This window comes from Pongo pygmaeus, chromosome 8 (genome assembly GCF_028885625.2).
Source record: "Pongo pygmaeus isolate AG05252 chromosome 8, NHGRI_mPonPyg2-v2.0_pri, whole genome shotgun sequence".
Taxonomy (NCBI): domain Eukaryota; kingdom Metazoa; phylum Chordata; class Mammalia; order Primates; family Hominidae; genus Pongo; species Pongo pygmaeus.
The window spans coordinates 92417063-92435303 of record NC_072381.2 but is presented as its reverse complement, the minus strand read 5'-3'; the positions used below and the strand labels follow the sequence as shown (position 1 = coordinate 92435303).

At 40.1% G+C, this 18241-nt stretch overlaps 1 protein-coding gene and 1 non-coding gene across 19 annotated transcripts in view; both read left to right on the top strand.

Annotated features, from left to right (window-relative positions):
* The window catches only part of SGMS1 (sphingomyelin synthase 1), a 323691-nt gene that overhangs the window by 31142 nt on the left and 274308 nt on the right, over positions 1 to 18241 (top strand). For 17 of the 18 annotated variants that reach the window (XM_054437158.2, XM_054437161.1, XM_054437165.1 and 14 more), the window contains exon 2: positions 5852 to 5946. The gene's annotated coding sequence lies outside the window, so the exon portion shown is untranslated. Of the gene's footprint in view, positions 1 to 3159; positions 3724 to 5851; positions 5947 to 18241 lie in introns of those variants that run through there. The other variant, XM_054437162.2, reaches the window with a different exon arrangement.
* On the top strand, positions 5386 to 5446 carry LOC129006987 (U7 small nuclear RNA). Its single transcript, XR_008492171.1, has one exon. It is a non-coding gene; the product is annotated as a U7 small nuclear RNA (small nuclear RNA).

Below are 18241 nucleotides of genomic sequence, written 5' to 3'. Positions count from 1 at the left end.
GGGCTTGTTTTCTCTTAATCTTGCCATTGCCTAGCATGTATTTGATGCCTGCTGTGTGCCAGGTTTTACTCTCTCTAATCCTCACAGCAACCCTTTGAAATAAAAGATATCTGCATTTTGCAGAGGAAAACATTGTGCCTGAGAGGCCAGTTACCCTGCCCAGTGGAACCCAGTTGTCTTCTGACTGAGTCCTCTGCTCTTATCGGCACCCACTCTGCCTTGGTCTCATTGTGATGGGGGCATGAAAGCTACTGTCACTAGGAACACTGGCATACCTTCCCCCAATATGGCATCTGTTTCCTTCACGGGGACTGCTTCCAGGACCTTAAGGTCACACTTGCCTACCACGAGCCCTGAAATTAAATGGTTTTATTTTGTCTAAAAGGCCCACTGTGGAAACAGCATGAACTTTGAAGTCAACAATAGGTTCAAGTGGTGTCTCCACCATTTTATTTTACTTCCTATGTGATTTTGGCCAAGTTACTTAAACTCTCAGAGCCTGTGATTCTTCACCTGTAAAATGGGAATAATACATACCTGGTAGAGATGTGGAGAGAATTAGAAATAACACAGTAGGTTGGGCATGGTGGCTCATGCCTGTATCCCAGCACATTGGGAGGCTGAGGCTGGTGGATTACCTAAGGTCAGGAATTTGAGACCAGCCTGACTAATACGGTGAAAAGCTGTCTCTACTAAAACCACAAAAAAATTAGCCAGGCATGGTGGTGTGTGCCTGTAGTCCCAGCAACTCACGAGGCTGAGACAGGAGAATTGCTTGAACCTGGGAGGCGGAGGTGGCAGTGAGCCGAGATCGTGCTACTGCACTCCAGCCTGGGCAACAGAGCGGGACTCCATCTCAAAAAAAAAAAAAAAAAAAAAAAAAAAAAAAAAAAAAAAAAAAAAAAAAAAAAGAAACAATGCAGTAGAGTGCTTAATAAGTGCTTAGGACATTGTAGATGCTTATTAACTGGTAGCTACTATCATCGCCATTGCAGGGCCTTCTGACTTGTCTTGGGGGACTGAAGAAGCTGTCCAGAGTGGTGGTTAAGAATATGGGCTCTGGAGTAAACTGCTTGGGTTTAAATCCTTGTTCTACCACTTATCAGCTGTGTGACTGCATAATTGAATTCCTTCCTGTACCTCAGTTTCTTCCATCTACAAGATGGGAATAAATAACAGTTTCTACCGTGTCGGGATAAATGATTTTAAAGAAACGAGAACTGTCAGGAGGTTGAGTTGAAATGAATTTATTTTGATCATCTACTGCCATTGTTTCTTCCCATGACATATGAGTTTCTTTTAAATTTGTGATAACATTTCTTCTTTCCTTCCTACTCAAATTGAGATAATTTCTCATTATTTGTATTTCATGCTGATAAAAACATTTGCTATCACATTTTTCCTAGAAATGCAGATTAAATTGTAAAAATTACTATTTTCATCTAAGAAATTGGATTAACTAAACCTATAAAGGACAGCTTTTTATAGAGAAAATAATTGAGAATTTTTTGTAGAATTACTATAAATAAAATCAGGTGTAGTAAATAACAATTTTATAGGTAAAAATATTAAAAAACCTAACCAGCTGCCTGTTTAAAAAAAACACACATACGTATTCCATTATTTCACAGAAATTATTTGATTCTCCTGTTTTAATCTTGAATTTGGCTGGGTTGCATGTGAATTACTCTTTTTCTCCTTCAAAATGATACCAGTCAGGTGGGCCCATAGTATGTGAATCTACCAGGAAGAAAACAGCCTCTGAATTTACTGTATGTCTAGAAATCAAATTTGACTTAGACCCACGGGCAGTGTGTGGTGTTGGCTGGGTTTGCATCATTATTCTGAAGTCTGTACTGATGTCCTGTGACTGATATGTTCCAGCTGTCTAGGTCACTGCTTTGGAGTACTATTTATTTGTAGTAGTGATGCTGCAAATAGGAAAAGCTTTCCTTTTTGTTGGTTGAAAGCTTTCCTGGTAATTGGCAAAACAAGCATGCCTCTTATTTGGAGAGAAACTGGAAAGGCGGCTAAAGAGTCAATCGTACACAACCACTTTGGAAAACAATTTGGCATTAGAGGAGTTGAACACGTGCAATCCGTAGCCCAGCTCTCCTCTCCTAGGTATATACCCTGGAGAAATTCTTGCCTGTGTGTACCAGAGGACAAGCAGTAGAATGTAAATGGCAGCATTATTCAAAGTAGCAGAAAATTGCAAAATCCTCAGAGGGTCCCCAACAGTAGAACAGAGCAGTAAATTGTGGGTATGTTCACACAATGAGAATTGTATCGTGGTGACAAAATGAATGAACTAAAGCCACATGAGTCAACAGGGATGAATCTCAAAATCTTAAGAGGCAAGTCTAGAAGAGCACATACAGTATTGTTTCATTCATAGTAGGCTTAGAATCAGCAAATCACAACAACATATTGATAGCACATATGTGGCAAAACCATAAAGAGGAGCCAAGGAATGATTGACTCAAAATTCAGGCTAGTGGTGAATCTTGGTGGTGGAAGTGGTGGTGAAGGATGATTGGGAGACACGCAATCAGGAAAGACACATGCACACACGGCTTCCAAAAAAAGAAAAAAATATCTAAACACTGACTGGTATTAGGTACATGCGATTTATTTTATTATTCTTTACACCTATATATGTTGATAGGTTAGTTATCACTGCATAACAAACCTCAAGACTTAGCACCTTACAACGATAATACACATTTGCCATCTCACTTAGATTCCATGAGTAGGCCAGGAATTTGGGAGCAGCTAAGCTGGGTGGTTCTGACTCGCAGTCTCTCATGAGGTTGCAGTCAAGATGTCAACTGAAGCTGCTGCCATCTATTCGAACGCTTGACTAAGGCTGAAGGATCTGGTTCCAAGATGGTTCACTCACATAGCTGTTGCCAGGAGGCCTCAGTTCCTTGCTGGTTCTTGGCAAGAGGCCTCAGTTCTTTCCCACGTGTTATCTCTGCAGAGCTTCTTGAGCGTGTCCTTATATCAGAACAGCTAGCTTCCCTCTGAAAACAGAGATGGAAGGTGGAGTCTTTAGAGTTTTGTAGTCTCACGCCAGCATTTCAGCAATATTGTAGTGGTTCCCACATGCCAGCCCTGTTCCCTGTGGGATGGGACTATACAAGCGCATGAATACTGGGAGGCGGGTATCGCCACGGGCCATCTTGCAGGCTGGCCACCATAGTTATGCACTTTTAATATAGTATATTTCACAGTAAACATTTTTTTAGAGACAAACTAAATTGGTGAGCTCTTTTTTCTTTAGTAATAGTGCAGCCATCCATTTAAATGAAAAGTTTTATAGATACTGAATGTGTTACCAATTAGTATGGGTTTAAAGAAATGTCAGTGATGTAGCTGAGTATTTGAGTAGCCTGAGCTTGCCTGACAGGAACGTGCCTGAGGCAGGGGAGTGGGTGGGAAGGGCCATGAGGAAAGGAACTTCAGTAATACTTGCGCCGGGATCTGTGGTGGGAGATGGGATTATATGTGCCTGGACTTCATTCTACCTGTACCTAGATCTGGCAACAATCTGAGACTCTTGATTTTGAAGATAATTCTCCACATGAAGGGCCATTGTGATATTAAAATCTGTTCCAGCCCCATACTTTTTCCCAAGACCATCTTTAATGAAAAAGGAGAGAAGGGTCCACCCCTTGCAACTCACCCCAACATCTAAGAGCATGGCCAAAAATGACCTAGGTAAGCAAGGACAGGGGCCTTAGCTTAAAAATCCATGCAACCATTACATTCTAATCCATAATTTATACTTGTTTTAATATTAACAACTTTTAAATTATTGATTCATTTGCTTAACCTTCCCTTACCAAAATCTTTGAGTAACATTGATGTTTCTGGAAGCTATGTCATGTTTATTTTTCTTTAGCTTTGTTTAGCTCTTGGCGTAACTTCTTAGTGAGTATTCCTGGGGGTCCAAGTGCTCTGGGTTGTGAGGCAGTGAGTCGCACCATCTCCCCTTTGTGGATCCCAACATCCTTGTGAGCAGGTGTTGCAGCCCTCAGGTGAGGAAGCATCCGGAAGAGGTTCTCTCCATTTTTAATGAAGCTAAAAAGTGGAGGAGATAGGCCTGAGAGCCAGGTGCATGGGGTTCCGGACTGGCTTTCTTTAGGCTCTTGTACACCAGTACTTCGCGTGTTAGTCATTGATACCGCTAACCCTCTGTGTCTACAGAATTCTGGTGATTAGCAGATGAAGCGCCAAGTCGGGCCATCATGCAGAGATGTCACGTTCTCCCCAACTGTAGTTTTGATGCTGCTTCCATCTTTATTTGCAGAGCTGTGTCTGTGGCATTATATTCTAGTGTATTTTGCGTTTTATAAAAATGAAAGGAAAATCCTCAACAGCAAATGATAACTGCCTTTCATTATGGCGAGGTTAAAAATCTCCAGCGATGCAGTGCGATGCTTGTTTTCTTTCTGTTAGTGACAAGTGTGCTCTTTTGAGGAAGAAGGGAAAAAAATAAAGTGCATATATGTATATAAATGACAAAAATACATTAAGGGTTATTGTGTCTACAAGAGAAGTATAATTACTAATAGTAATTATAGTAATTGGTAATAATGATTATAGTATTAATGGTACTATTAAGAAAGATCGTGAATATACGCTTTCAGGGAGCATACTGCAGTGCCCGGCTGCCTCCCTGGTGTGATGTGTTGTTTGGCCATTTGGCTGTGGGGTTGATTTTAAGGAAGGCATCATGTTCGGGAGCAGGAGGGTGGAGGTGATCTGTTTAGTGAGACAAGCTGGGGGCTTGGGATCAGAAGGCAAATAGGAGTTTAATCTCTGGTGCTTTCTAGTTGAATATCCTTGTCAGATATCATCTCTGATGCTTAGCTGCCTTCTCTGGAAAATGGGATCCATAAACCCTGCTTACCTCACAGGGCTGTGATCAAATGTGATGGGTAATGCCAAAACAGAAGGTATCGTCATGGCAACAGGAGTATGACTTTCAGGCCACGATACCACTTTGCCGCAAACTTGTGTGTATTGTAGTTGAGTGTACTGTAGATTGGATCTGAATACCTTCGCTGGAAAGGATTTGAGGAGGTTCAGCAATTCCTGTGTGGTTCTAGGTGGGTACATGGATGCCTTCTAAGTGTGGTCTCAGAAATCCAAGGTCAGAGTAAAGCTCAGGTCATTGAAGCTCCAGTTTTTGTTAGAGTGGATGTTTGGGCTACATCACTGCCCTGAAATTGCTGTGATTCGACAGGAACTGAGGCAAACCTTCAGCTATAAGATGAAGACCTAATGCATGGTGACTATAGGGAATAATAATGTATATTTGAATTTGCCAAGACAGTAGACCTTATGTGTTCTCACCACACACACAAATCGTAACTACACTGTAAGGCTCTTTTAGAATTTATCTAGCAAGTTTTCTTGTTTTTACCAGAAAACTCCTCAAAGAAAAGGGAATTGTATTAGGTGATAGATATGTTAAGTAGTTTGTGGCAATCATTTCACAATGTATACATATATAAAACCATCACCTTGTACACTTTAAATATATGTAATTTTTATTTGTCAATCATACTTCAATAAAGTTGGAGGAAAAAAAAAAAGAAACTTACAGAGGAATTCCTTTATTCCAAAATTTCCTAGAGTGGGTGGGGCTGATAGTTGTTCCCCACATTCAATATGTGATGGGATTATTTTTTCTTTTTTTACTTTTTCCCCTATTAAAAAATTGTAGAAGTATTTTAATTTAGAGGCTTATCATATATTAAGAACATGTTCTCAACTGAAATAGTATTAACAGTAAAAATTCTTGGTGATAACACGCATGTTGCTTTGCTTATTCTTGCAGCGTGACGACAGCATGTACGATCCCTGAATGGGCCTGTGGGCATATTTAGTCATTCATTTTCGATCAGGAGAAAGAAGACAGCCATCATTTGAAAGGTAAGTAAATATTTCCATGCAGCTTTTTATTGTAAAACATTTTCAACCATACTGAAGAGAGTTAAGAGAACGTACAATGGGTTCCTGCGTATCTACACCTTAGCTTTAACAGTTATTAGCATTTTGCCACATTTTTTGGTGTGTGTATAGGTTTGTACATTTTTTAGCTGAAACATGTAGAAGTTGCAGATATTATGACATTTTTTCCTAAATTCTTGGGGTGCAGCTCTTACAAATAAGGATATTCTTCCCTGAAAGACATTTTAGAACTACGTGACACAGAACCATTTAATTAAATTTATAGTTTTGTACTGAAGTGTGTAACTGAGTTATGCTCCCTTCATTGTTGATAGAAATAAAGTCAGATTAAAAACATTTTTAGGCCAGGAGTGGTGGCTCACACCTGTAGTCCCGGCACTTTGGGAGGCTGAGGGGAATGGATCGCTTGAGCCCAGGAGTTCAAAATCAGCCTAGGCAACAAGGTGAGACCCATCTCTAGAATAAATACAAAAAAAATTAGCTGGGCGTGGTGGTGCACACCTGTGGTCCCAGCTATTCAGCAGGCTGAGGTGGAAGGATCACTTGAGCCCACAAAGTCGAGGCTGTAGTGAGCCGTGATAGAGCCACTGCACTCCAGCCTGGGTGACAGACAAGACCCTATCTCAAAAAACAAAACCCAAAACCATTTTTAATAGTAAGACCTTGTCTACAAAAAATTAAAAATTTAGCCAGTCATGGTGGCACATGCCTGTAGTCCTAGCTACTTGGGAGGTTGAGGTGGGAGAATCACTTGAGCCCTGGAGTTGGAGGGTGTAGTAAGCTATGATTATGCCACTGTACTCCAGGCTGGGCGACAGTGAGTCCCAGTCTCTCTCTCTCACACACACGGAGAGAGAGTGATTTCTTTAATGAACAGATAAGTAATATGAATTTGATATGAGAAAAATCTGAATATAAAGGCATGGAACTTGTACTGTACATATACCCCAAGAGAGAAATTACTGTGCTTTCTTCATGTAATCTACCCGTCCCTGCCATGGCTGATGTTTCATGGTTAGGTCAGTGGATCTGATCACCAGCCTCACCTTCTCCCTGATCAGGATTCACAAGCAGACCAGGGCTGGGCCTGGTGGCTCATGCCTGTAATCCCAGCACTTTGGGAGGCCAAGACAGGTGGATCATTTGAAGTCAGGAGTTCAAGACCTACCTGGCCAACATAGTGAAACCCTGTCTCTACTAAAAATACAGAAGTTAGCTGAGCGGTAGTGGCATGTGCCAGTAATCCCAGCTACTCGGGAGGCTGAGGCAGGAGAATCACTTGAGCCTGGGAGGTGGAGGTTGCAGTGAGCCGAGATCACACCTCTGCACTACAGTCTAGGTGACAGAGTGGGACTCTGTCTCAAAAAAAAAAAAAAAAAATTAGATCAGTCTCTGTGCTCTAATGTGATCAAAGGTCTTAGCTGATTTTTTAAACCTAAACTTGTAGGAGAATGTGGAAAGAATGTGACTGGTACTGTGAAGTTGATGTTATATAGGTTAATATATTAAAATCAGCATTAGAGAGATTAAAAATGATTCCCAGCCTCATAATTTGACTACCTACATTGAAACTTTACTTAAAATCTCAAAGACATGTTCAGCTATGATTACAGTTGTGGATCTTTACACATTATAGCCAATTACACCATCAGTTATCTGTGGGTTCTTGCAAGATGGCTGTCGACTGTTCTCCTTTCCAATCTCAGTTACTATTTATTTATGGTATCTTCCTCAAGTGGTCCCTGTGTATCTATCTAAGCATTGCTTTAAAGACATTTGTGTCTATAAGGTTGCCTATTTAGAGCATATTTTAAAGGAAGTCTATTTAAGTGAGCCATTTAGGGCAGCAGTGGCTTCTTATACTCTCATTTTTGATTTAGAACAAAAGGTCAGTGATAGCAGTAAAGGTTCTTCAAAAGATACTGGCATTCAGAAGGAGTTGTGTCTGGAATCACGGGTAGCTCAGAATGATTGAGTTTTGCTTTTTTATTCTTTGGCTGCTCTATGGTTATGCTTTGAAAAGATGAGGAGGAGTGAGTGGGACTCCACGTGAGGCAAAGGGGGCTTTGAAGGATGAATGAAGGGAAGACATATGGGGCCCTGTCTAGTCCTAGACCACTGAGATATAGTGATTTTAAAAAACTTTCTACTGAAGTAGAAGATACATAAGGAGAATAGACATATTATAACGTATAGCTCAATATAACTTCACAGATTGAACACATCCATGTAACCAGCACCCAGATTAAGAAATAGAGCATGACTAACACAATCTCATGCTTCCTTTTAGACACTACAGTTGACTCTTAAATAATTTGGGGATTAGGGGTGCAGTTGAAAATCCAAGTATAATTTTGTCTGCCTGAAAATGTAACTAGTAATAGCCTACTGTTGACTGGAAGCCTTACTGACTTACTACATAACGACACACACACACACACACACACACACACACACACACACACACACATATTTTGAGATGCACTCTTGCTCTGTTGCCCAGGCTGGAGTGCAGTGGCACGATCTCGGCTCACTGCAGCCTCCACCTCCCGGGTTCAAGCGATTCTTCCTCCCGAGTAGCTGGGATTACAGGTGTGTGCCACTATGCCGGGCTAATTTTTGTGTTTTTAGTAGAGACGGGGTTTCACCATATTGGCCAGGCTGGTCTCGAGCTCCTGACCTCGTGATCCACCCGCCTCGGCCTCCCAAAGTGGTGGAATTACAGGCGTGAGCCACCGCGCCTGGCCAACGACATATATTTTATGCATTCACAGCATACCTCACATTTCCTTAATTTATTTTTATTTTTTCTGCTATTTGTAGGCTATGTGGTTTATCTGTGAGCTTTTTCAAATTGTTGCAAATCTCCAAAAAATTTTCCAATGTGTTTATTGAAAAAAATCTGCCTTTAAGTGGCCCCTTACAGTTCAAACCAGTGTTGTTCAAGGGTCAACTGTACCCTTGCTCCATGGATGACTACTCTCTTGACTTCTAGGAGCATAAATTAGTTTTGCATTTGTCTTTTCTTTGTGTGTGTGTGTGTAATATATAATGCAGATTGTACTCTTCTGTGTCTGGCTTCTCTCATTCGACAACATATTAGATTCCTGCATATTATTGCATACAGTTTAGTTATCGATTGCTCATTTTCATTTCTATAGAGCATTCCATTGTGGGAGAACATAACAATTTATTTATTTTACTAGATGTGGGTAATTGTTTGGGTTTACCCATCTGGGGCACCCTCCAGAGGAAATGGGAATTAAACAAGGTTTTCTCCTCATCATGGTTATAGTGGAGGTAGTACCAGGTTGTGCCCAGCTTCTGCTGTGATATGAGGGAGTAATCCAGACAGCAGCGAGAAGATTGGGACACACTTGGGAGAATTGGGCGTGGTTTCATCAGTCCTGTGCTGATTCCTGCTGCTTTTCCTATGACTCACCATGTCCCTTCTTATGTCGTTCCCTACTGGCACATGTTTTCTACATCCTCTTCTCTGCTATTATTACTTTCTCTACAGCCCCTCCAAGGAGACTGTGCAGAACATATAAAACAACAGGCAATTGATGAATATTTAAAGTTCATTAGGTGTTGATATTAAGTGTTAGGTGAGGGGCAAAGAGTTGAACGTTTGGGCTTGCCCTTGAGGAGCCTGTAGTATAGTTATCAATTCACAGGTATGGCAATGGGCCACATCCCTGGAAGCCAGTTGTACTGTAGAGTTTAGGGATGTAAATTCAGAGGCTTACATGGGCCAGGCTGGTAACGTGACTGAAATGAATGGGGTTGCTCATAAGGATTGATGGGTATGGTGGAGAGCGAGTGTATATCCTCTGCCCAAATATCAACCCAACAAACTCTGTCCAGCTCGATTTAGCAAGTCCACCACTTTCCAACCTTTAGAGAGTAGAGTCATCAGTATATAATAAGAAGTGTTCCTCAGAGGATTTGGGTGTTTTTATGGGCAAATTCTGTTTTTATAAATAAAGTTTTATTCAAAAAATCATGCTCATTTGTTTACATATTTTGCTATAACTGCAGAGTTGAATAGTTGCAAAAGAGACCAGGGTTGAGTAGTTGCAACAGTGACCATATGGCCTACAAAGCCTAAAATATTTACCATCTAGCCCTTTACAAAAAAGTTTGCCAGCTCCTGCTTTACTTCATAAAAGCAAGGACATAGTAATCATAACCTCTGTAGTCATGTAATAATCTGAGCCCATTAAATTTAGTGTTAATGTTCTCATTCATGTATTCATCCAACACGTATTTACAGAGTGCCTATTGTATTTCAGGCATAAAATGGTGATAATCAGATATGGTTCTTGGTCTTGAGGAGTTTAAAAGAGGCTCCTCTATCACTTCTTGGCCTTTTGGCTAAGATCAAGTATAGTAAAAGAGTCTCCTATGAATTTGAAATTCCATTCCATGATTGTGCTTTCTATAAATAAAAAATATGACATCGTGGTGTAGGGGCATCCTCTGTCAGCTCTTCTAGTTATGCAGGTAGTGCATTTCCGTGTGCACCAACCACATGGAGCTTATTCTCAGCATAGCTGCTTTTAGAATAAAAAGTATAATATGGAAATAGAACTAAAAATCCTCAATTTAAAACTATTATGTCAGCTATCTTTATTAATTTTATAAACTTGATAAACACTTACCCTACATAATTTGATTTTTTGCTTCCGTAATGAGTATGTAATGTGATGTTTGCACAGTTATTGTAGTTTTAAATGTCCTAATTGTTTACATGTGGTAATGCCAGACTGTTTGAAGGTAGCCATGTCTGGAGAAGGGCTGATGAGTTTTGAAGTGCTTACTAAAGCAAGCCAAGCAGACGGCCAGTCTTGTGCTACTTTAATAATAAACCTCAATAGAAACAACAGCCAACCAAGATAATAGAGTTTGGATAATAAAGTTTGGAATGTAGCATAACAAATTAATCTATCTCTGTTTGTGTGCTTATCTATTTGCTTATCAAAGTCATAAAAGTTTGTTTCTTCTTAATAGAAAATATAGAAGTATCTTTTTACATTAAGGAATTTGAAACTTGTTTTTAACATCTTTTACACCTGTGTAGCATTTTCATATTTGCTTGTATATATATTATGGGTGGACACTGGGGCTGTGAGTGACTGCCCATTCACCACCGCTACACTGTCCTCAGACCAATGTAAAGGAAGGAAGTCAAACTATATCAGTGAACCATCTTCAGCCACGATGTCTGCATCATTGCCTTCTTTCAGCCTGAGAGGTCTTTCAGGAAGTGGGAATTTGTTTGGATGTTATAGTTGCAGTTATTTAGCTATGTGCAGTAATTCAAAGACGTGAAATGCAGGAAGCCCTGGTCATACTTACACATGGATTTGGGAGCCATGAGACATCAAATGGGATGCTATTTGTCACCTTTTGAGGCAGTGATCTGGGTGACCCACAGGACTTTCCTCTGAAATCTTAGGCTTCTGAAGAAACCACAGGGAAGGAATGTGAACTGGTACAATGAATAGCTTAGTGAATGTGATGAAAACTCCAAACTGGTTTGTTTTGTTGCCAAAATTAATAAAGTTAAGGTGTAGTTGATCCTTTTTTTTTTTTTTTTTGAGATGGAGTCTTGCACTGTCACCCAGGCTGGAGTGCAGTGGCATGATCTCCGCTCGCTACAACCTCTGCCTCCCGGGTTCAAGTGATTCTCCTGCTTCAGCCTCCCGAGTAGCTGGAATTACAGGCACCTGCCACCATGCCTGGCTAATTTTTTGTATTTTTAGTAGAGACGGGGTTTCACTATGTTGGCCAGGCTGGTCTTGAACTCCTGACCTCGTGATCCTCCCCCATTGGCCTCCCAAAGTGCTGGGATTACAGATGTGAGCCACTGTGCCCGGCCAATCTTCTTTAGGAGGAAGAAATGATTTATAGCCATTCATGTCTTCTACTTTTTGTGTTTAAAATGTTTTAAAGAATTCAGTCATATTCTTTTTAGTGATTCTATATGGATAGTTGTTTAGAGGAAAAACAAGAATTGAGAAGGCTGAGAAAATAAATGTCATAGTTGTTTTCTTACAAAGTTGGAAACTGTAGGCTTAGTTCTTTTGATTAAAAATGAAATTTTCTGAAACAAATTTTATGATAGGCCAAATTCCTTGTTCTGTGGCATTGGAAAAAATGAAGTCTGTTCTACATAATGTGGAGTTATCTTGTCAGGAAGTCCAGCCTCAGAAGTGTTGCTTTGTCAAGACTAACCAATTAAAATTCACTTTAATAGTCCTCAAGTTTTATTTTTAGAGAGAGGAAAATACTGAAGGTATAGGTAAATTTAGCTTGATAGAACAGAGTGCCTTGGTTGCAAGTGACAGAAAACCCATTTCAAACTGTCTCAAGTGAAAAAGTCTATGGCCTTAAGTAATTGCAAATCTAAGGATTGGATCTGCCTTCAGGAGGGGCTAGACTAAGGATCAAAATGATGTCATGGGGATTCATCTTGGCTACATGTTTTTGGGCTCTGAATGGAGACTTCTAGCAGCTTCAGGTTTGCTTAATTACAAACAACCTTCCTGGTCATGATGAGTCATGTGCCTCGTGCTGGACCAGTGGCTGTGGCCAGGTATATTGGCCTGTTGCGATTGGATAGCCAGATCATGTGCTTCACTCCAGGGCCTGAGGTCAGCACATCTTCTGCAGAAAATGAAGCATAAACTGATGATAGCTGGGAATGGTTCCCTCCAGAGGTGAATCACGGAAGTTACCGAGAGGACTGGGGGTGCTGGGAGGTACACTAATTATTATAATGATTATTATTTCATCTTTTCATGATTTGAAAAGCATTTTCAGATGTATTCTTGTTTGACCTTTAGGAGGTATTGGGGAGGCAGGATAAAGAAGTGATTAAAAACATGGATTCTGGGGCTAGACTAGCTTCAGTTAGTAGCTTGCATGAGCTTTTGACCAATTACTTAACCTCTTTGTATCTCAGTTTTCTCAAATGTGCAGTGGGGATAAAGGTATTTACCTAAAAGAGTTCTGAGAAGGATCAAATTAGTGGACATTTGCAGGGCACTTAGAATAGTGCCTCATGCACGCTAGCCTCTCTATCCCTGGTTATTCCTGTCAACCTTTAAAGCTGTCCTGCTGGCAGGGGAGCAAGTGTCCTTTTCATTTGACAGATAAGGAAGTTCAGACTCACATGACCTGTAAGGGTCAACACTGGTTTGGACCTGACTTCTTCCCTGTCCCCACACTTGCCTCTTTGTTATGATTGTGGGGCATTTGGGTTAGTAATAAATCAAGGAAGCAGAGAGGGAAAAAGCACTAGAAAGTAGGCCTGGATTAAAGTACCTGTGTGGTACAAGAAAGGCAGTGTTTCTGTATATTCCACTTGAACGTTGGTCTTTAGCTTCCCACATGAAGGGTGCCCCCAGAAACATTTAAGGGAACATTCCTAAGAAGAAATTTTTCCATCCTGCTGGACACATGCTTGGGACAATCAGCCATATCCGGGGTGGGCACTTGCTTGGGAAATGTTTGCTTATGGTTTAATCAGATCCAGTATTCTGAGTTTCAGAGGAGACAAAGCTTTTTATGGTCAGGAGGTGACTTGAACCCTTCAATGTGGTGTGAGGACAGAATTGCTGACTCTGAGAGGTTTGGACCACTGCAGAGTGCTGCTCTCACGACCGCCAGCCAGTTCTGTCTGCAAAGAGATGCCATTTTCCTCATTAGGAATATTTTCCCACAGTTGTTGAGAATGTTTTGTGGGGAAATTATCCAAATGACTTAATGAAGGAGATTTTTTCTCGAGACTCAGATGTTGGTATGGCCCAGACATCTAGGGAGGGTCTTGTTGCTCTCTGAGGACAACAGTGATTTCTTTGTATTATTTACTGTGGACTCAGGACATTGGAAGCTTAAAGTATTTGTGAGTAATCTCTGATACACTCCCAAGCTATGCAGCTATGAAAGCAAGGAAAAACTTAGCAGAAAACACAATTTTGGTGCTCTCTGCAGTGCTTTTGAGGAAAAATGGTGCTTGTCATTCAGCATTCACAAAGCTTGCTGGAGGGCCAGAGCCGCTTCTTCACTGCAGGACAGGCTTTGCCCTGCGGTTGCTGTTTCCTTGCAGATGGCCACTGTGCCTAGGATGTGGGAGTCTCAGATATTTCATGAATGGATCATGGCTTTGTCTTTTTCTCAATTTCTTTTGACAAGAAATTGTTTACCACGTAGATGTCTTCAAGAACTTCACCTGTGAGCCCTGCATTACCTCTCTCTGGACATACCACATTGTTTTTGTTGTTTCTTTAGATGGAGGATGTGGTGTCTGAGTATTGATTCCCACACCTGGCTTTAGAATGGTGTTTATATTCCAAAGAACAACACCTTTTCAGAGAGTAAAGGGATTAGCTACTTATTCTAGAAAAATGATCTTAAGTTTGCCAAATATTTGTGGGAATTATAATAGGTTCTTAGATGTAATCCCACTTATTTTGTTCTTAGCTCCTTGGGAGTCTTTCGCCTTGCTGCATAGTCAGGGATTGAATATTAATAGTTCCTTCATTGCCTTTAACCTGACCCCATTTTACATCTGAGAAAACAAAGTCAACCTTATTTCCTGTAATGTCAGCAACAAAAGCAACAACATTATTCATTATGTGATAGGCACCACTCTGAGTTCTTTTGTTGGTTATCCTATTTCATATTCTCCACAACTCTGTGATCATTATTCTCTAGATGAGGAAATTGAGGCATAACCTGCAGCCTCAGGATATGGCTGAGTGGCACAGGTCTGCTCTTAGCGTCACAGACGCTGTACTGCTGACTTGTGTGGCCAGTGTCCATTCCAAGGTCTCTACCACTGGCTGCACATTAGAATCACCCTGAGGGATTTTAAAAGCACTGAATGTGCAGTTCCATAACTCCCCGCCCCTTACATACTTGTTTACTTGGTCTGGGGTCTCAGTGGAGGTTGCTGTGCATTCAGAACTGATAATATTTTCGAACTAGAGCAATAGCTCTTAAAATTTTGTCCCTGGGATGGCAGTATCAGGTAACTTGTTAGAAGAGGAAATTCTCAGGCCCCACCCAGACCTACTGAATTGAAACTCTGGGGGTGGGGTGTAGTGATCAGTGTTTTAACAAGTCTTCCAGGTGATTCTTTTTTTATAAAAAATATTGTAGTAAAAACACACAACATAAAATTTGCCTTCTTTACTGTTTTTAAGTGTATGGTTGACCAGTGTTAAGCACGTTCACATTGTTGTGCACCAGATCTCCAGAACTTTTTCACCTTGCAAATCTGAAACTTCATACCCATTAAAACCCATTAAACAACTCCCCTTCTCTCCCTCCTGTAACCCCTGGTAGGAACCATTCTACTTTTTGTTTTCATGAACTTGACTACTTCACATACTTTGTCTAGGTGGAACTCCAAGTGATTCTTAGGCATGCTCAAGTGTGAAAGCCACTGAACTCCAAAACTCAATTTGGTCTCTCCCTATAGTTGCTCATTCACGCCCACTCACGTCATTAATATCAACCATACTGTAAATCCCACACTCCTGTGCACGCCCTGCTCTTTCTAGTCCTGTGTCTGCCACCTTGATGTTCTGTCACTTTGATCAAGTTACTTAATTTCCCTGAGGTGATTGCCTTGTCTCTATAAGTGAGGGTTGAGGGGTTTGGGGGGTGAGCCCTAACTTGCTGTTGTAAGTGTTAAATCATTAGACACTTGTGAAAGTAATTTGTAAGTTGTCAGATGGTATAATAAAGAATTATTAGGTATAGATTGTAATCGTCATCTCTTTTTAAATTGTAGGTTTTGTTTTTATTGCAGTCATACACCTTTGTTTTTTAAAGGATTCCATAGTTCCACAAGGCCTCTTGCAAAAGACTTAAGTTCCTGTTATGCTTGTTTCTCTTCCTCCTCCCCCATTTCTTATCTGGTTTTTACAGTGTGTAAACAGGATTCACAGATGTGCTGGGTAATATAGTATAGTTTGATTACTTTAAATTTTCTGCACACACACAAATTGTGTTTTCCTTGGATTTAGTAATTGTGTCTTTTAAAGTTTTTCTATGCACTTACCACTACTTTAACCACAAACAGCCTTCTATGTGAATTTCCTCTTAATATTTTAAGCCATATCAGCTATCTTATCAATTACATCTTGGAGAAATCTTACCTGGAGTCTTACGCTTTGCTCCAGTCCAGACTACTTGCTTTCTAGGCCTGCTGTGTACCCACATCTTGGGATCCTCTCTTTAATACCTTTCTGGGCATTTCTTGTATCTTGCCTATGTATTGGATTCCCAATTTCCCTCATCTCATATTCTCTTCTTTCTTGGTTTACTCCCGTATTTGGGAGGAACACATTTTCTGGAAGTGTCCTAGAAAATTTCATATGGGAGGTAAGACTTTTGAGTTGTTATATATCTGAGACTGTCACATTCACGTTTAATTTATAGTGTGGCTGGGGATAGAATTCTAGATTAGAAATCACTGAGCTTCAGAATGGTGAAGGCATTGCTCATTATCTTTTAGTATCTAGTGTTGATTGTGAGAAGGCTAAGACTGTCTCCCGGTCCTTTGTAGATGACTTCATTTTTCTTACTTTTTTCTCTCGGGTTTTTCGTTCTTCTCTTTATTTTCAGTGTTCTGAAATTTCGTAATATTCCTTGGTGGGGTCTATTTTCATTTCTTGGAAACTTGCATCTTTCATTTTTAGAAATTTTCTTGAAGTGTATCATTGTTGAATTCTTCCCTCTGTTTTCTCTCTTCTTTCTTTCTGGAATTCTGTTAGATGTTGACTTACTGTCTTATGACAGCCTTACCTTTTCTTCCGCTTTTCGCATCTGCTTTTTAGCTGTATTCTTAGGATATTTCCTACGTTTACCTTCTAACCCTTCTATTCGATTTTTCATGTTTGTTATAATGTTTTTTTTAAAATTTTTTGACAGTTTTTTATTCTCTGATTGCTTTTATTGTATAGAATCCTACTATTTCATGACAGTATTCTCTTTTAGTTCTCTGAGGAGGTTAATGATTATTTTTTAAGCTTTTTTTGCATAATTTTTATTTCCTTTGAGTTGCTTTTTTCCTCTGTTTCTGTCTTTTCATGTTAGATATTTTCTTTATGATCTTTGAATGTCCATTCATGATTAAGAATGGGGCTTTACAAACTGGAAGATTTGGCTTCTTTGGGCCTAAGTTAGTTGCTATCATCTATCAGATTTCCAGCTTTAAAAAGCTTAACATTTTAATCTTTGCCCTATTATCTTTGTCCTTGTAGATTTATGCATTTAAAAAGAAATAATTTTGTGGTATTGGGGTTTTAGGAGGGAGAGGAGCTGAATATGTATGTTCATCCACTGTCTTTAACTGGAAGTCAATATAGAAGTCTTAAAAAAAAATCCAGGTCAGAATTTGCAGCATTGGCATTTGTTCAGACACATACCTGCAGTGGTGAGCATTAGCTTGGTGTTCTTTTATTTTTTAAAGCATGGTATATATTTAGATGGTCTCAGCAGAGATCTTGGCTTTCTTGTTAACTGTGCAGCAGCTGCCTCTTTTTATTAGCTAAGAGCTTTTATTTCAGGTGTTAAAATACCAATAAATTTATACATGATAATTGGGTCTTGTGATAAAAAATAAAAATTGTAGAAAAAAAATCCTTATTGATGTTCCTGAAAGAATTTTCCAAGGGTAAGCATATAATCCTTAGATTAAAATGCAGCTGACACGTTAAGTCTTCTTACATGAAAAGCTGAATTAATAGGTTTTAATGCCATTTGTCCTTGACCACCCACAAAGGGCATTCCCGCAGGCTAAAGAGACTGGACATAAATAAAGCAAAGGGAGCAGGGCTGTATTTGTGGTTTTGATCCCTCATAAATTCTTCAACAAAGCATTCAAGCTCAGACCATCAGAGAATAGGTAAAAAGCTATTGTTAGCCTTTCTGATAGCAGGTCTCTGCAAAAATTAAGCAGTTTTAGGAGAGCAGAGTGGTTCTTTTACTATAGGCTAACTGACCTTGGCTTATTTCATAATCTGCTCCTTGAGGTGATAAGCTCAGTTGCTTCTTCTCTTTTCTGAATGTTGGGTGTATCCTCTGTCAAATACCAGTCCTTCCTTCTAGCTTACTGTAACACAGCCCCTCAGATGAGTGCCTTAGTCATCGTGTAGTAACCAAGATGGTCATTTCTGGCCCTGGCGCTGATTAGATAACAGAAGTCCCCTTCACAAGCTTCGCAGCTCTGTGCAGT